The 2,735-nt window shown below is 37.3% G+C and overlaps 1 pseudogene; it reads right to left on the bottom strand.

Moving 5' to 3' along the window:
* Nucleotides 1-1,554: 1,554 nt before the first annotated feature.
* Nucleotides 1,555-1,631, bottom strand: LOC141459033 (U4 spliceosomal RNA; annotated as a pseudogene).
* Between the last annotated feature and the right edge of the window lie 1,104 nt (nucleotides 1,632-2,735).

Raw genomic sequence — 2,735 nt, 5'->3', positions numbered from 1 at the left:
ACAAGAAAAAAATTAGTTTATATATCACTGAACATGAACGTAAATCTAAAGGAACACCAACCAGTCAGTTTGGATATTGGGCAAACTTTATAAACCAAAGAGAGAAGGTGATAATTTGAAAGAAGGATTGTGTCTGGAAGTGAAAAGAAGTCAGTGGCTAAAAACTGGAACTGCTTGTTGGTAATTTAGGAGACACAAGAATTGGTCCCTAGGGACTGGTTAGCCAGTCGTCACTTGTAAGACCTTTAAGCCCCTCGGGACTTCACGAGTTATTTCTTTTTGTATTCCTATCCAGTTAAATCTATTCGTCTTCTTGTACAAGGTTTTTTTCTTCTATTTATTTTTATTTTTTGGGGTCTTTTGTTGAAGAATTGTTTAGAAGTTTTTATTAATGAAAACCATATTTTGAAAACATTTCTCACTTTAGGGGAAGTTTTTATTAATGAAAACCATATTTTGAAAACATTTCTCACTTTAGAGGAAATTTTTATTAATGAAAACCATATTTTGAAAACATTTCTCACTTTAGGGGAAGTTTTTATTAATGAAAACCATATTTTGAAAACATTTCTCACTTTAGGGGAAGTTTTTATTAATGAAAACCATATTTTGAAAACATTTCTCACTTTAGGGGAAGTTTTTATTAATGAAAACCATATTTTGAAAACATTTCTCACTTTAGGGGAAGTTTTTATTAATGAAAACCATATTTTGAAAACATTTCTCACTTTAGGGGAAGTTTTTATTATTCTTATAAACCCATAACTGCTTTATTGCGAAATTTTACAAGTTTTGGTATTGCAAATTAAGAGCTGCAGTCCAATAGGTAATAATAATAGTAAAAAGTAAAGTAATAGCCTATTTTTTTCAGGCGGGGCTTAACGTCCAACTACCAAATTAGGTGTCGTGGACGGAGGCGACTAGCAAACATACTTTACTGTAAATTTCTTTTATTAACCATTAAATAAAATCCAAGACCTAAGACCAGGAATCGAACCCAGTACCACAATACATAATTAGCTTTACAGGTCTCGCCTCTAACCGCTCGGCTATCGTGGCCGATTTTTTTTTTTTCAACACCGAGTACTCATTGGACTCAAGCCAGTCTTCAACTTTCATTAATTTGACTAGGAAGATTCGAAAAAGGATACTTCAGGGTGAAGAGGTACTTATAAACAGTGGTAGGTACACCTTGCAACATCTAAGCGCGGTGTGCAGATGGTCAATCGGTGTCCATCTTGGGGAAGCACAATGTCTAACCCGCAAACATTTATTTTGTACACTCTGCAGTTTATGGTAATTGGTAGAGGCCATTGTTGGGCCTTACATACAGAAATCGCATTATAATAGAACCAAGCAAAGATAATAGTAAAGTAATCGCCTATTTCTTAAAGGCGGGGCTTACTAAATTAGGTGTCATGGACGGGGGGCATAAGCTCATACTTCACTATAAACAATTTTTTCTCACAAATAAAAAGTAGTCATACGCGGGATTCAAACTGGCGATCTCCTAATTACAAAGCCACGCTCTTGACCACTAGACCAACACCCGCCCCGTTAAAAGTTTCAACTAGCAATAATCGCACCTCAGGAGGCCTTCATTGGTTACGATATTGCCACTGCGCAAGGTACTCGCTTCGGCGGTACATATACACCCGCCCCGTTAAGCACAATTAATACGTTAGTTTCTTATTGAGACTTCTACCATGTAAGTTTCTTTAAAACAAAATGAATGAATATCTTAGGCAGTTTATATTTGCACAGTGCTTCAAGATTGATGGTTTTATGAAATTAAAATGGTCGAAAAGCGAATATAGCACACCTGAATTATGCTACGTAGTATATGATATTGGACATACTTTCATTAGCAACAAGTGGATACGTGGATAACGCTCATCACGTTCTGGTCGCCCAAAACATCGATGGCCACCCCCAAAGCTTGATAGAAGTCTCCGCGGAAAACCCAGTGACACTGCTTATATGACATGAATCAAACTAGCAGCTCATGTCTTTGAGTTGGACGCTAAGCAGGTACGTATCCAACACCTTTATGCTGATCAGCTTCCATATTACTTTTCTAATTTCCTTATTACTCTAAGGAGAAATAAATATTTCTTCCGAGAATGTTGGCAAAAATCCAGGAAAATATAGCGGACAGAAGGAAATAAAAGTAGAAAGGAATTTAACCAGTAAAGAAAAAGAGGGGTGAAGGAAAATTGCAGGAAGAATGTAAAACACTTTTCCAGCCAATAAGAAGTTGTGAAAATAGAACTTCTTCTTTTCCTTTCTCAATCCTTCCCCTTGAAATGTACAAGGGAGCAGTTTTTCTAGCAAGTTTAGTCGGTATGTTATCCAGTCACGGATGTAACATCTGTCTCATTTCTTTCTATCCCGCAGCATCCGCTTCTTACACCCTTAGCACTGTCAAACATTACCTCTTCTCCAAAAAACAGCAGGACGAATAACGAACTTTATCGATCGTATAAACGAAGTGAATCCACAACCTGTATATGTGTATATGACTGAGTAGTCAAACGAAGGGAGATCGATTTTTGATCAAGAGAGGGGTTGCGATGCAGGCGTAATAGACCCGACAGGAAAACCCCTATGTCGCTGTTCAGGCGGTATAGTTGTTCTGTGGTATAATATGTTCGTGTGCAACCAAGAACCACACGTGGTATCTGCTACTGCGCACGCGTTCACTCCGCAAAAAAAATAAAAGGGAGAGAACAGAC

This window comes from Rhodnius prolixus, unplaced genomic scaffold (genome assembly GCF_049639745.1).
Source record: "Rhodnius prolixus isolate KJV_2025 unplaced genomic scaffold, Rpr scaffold_5, whole genome shotgun sequence".
Classification (NCBI taxonomy): domain Eukaryota; kingdom Metazoa; phylum Arthropoda; class Insecta; order Hemiptera; family Reduviidae; genus Rhodnius; species Rhodnius prolixus.
This window is presented reverse-complemented; position numbering and strand designations above follow the sequence as displayed.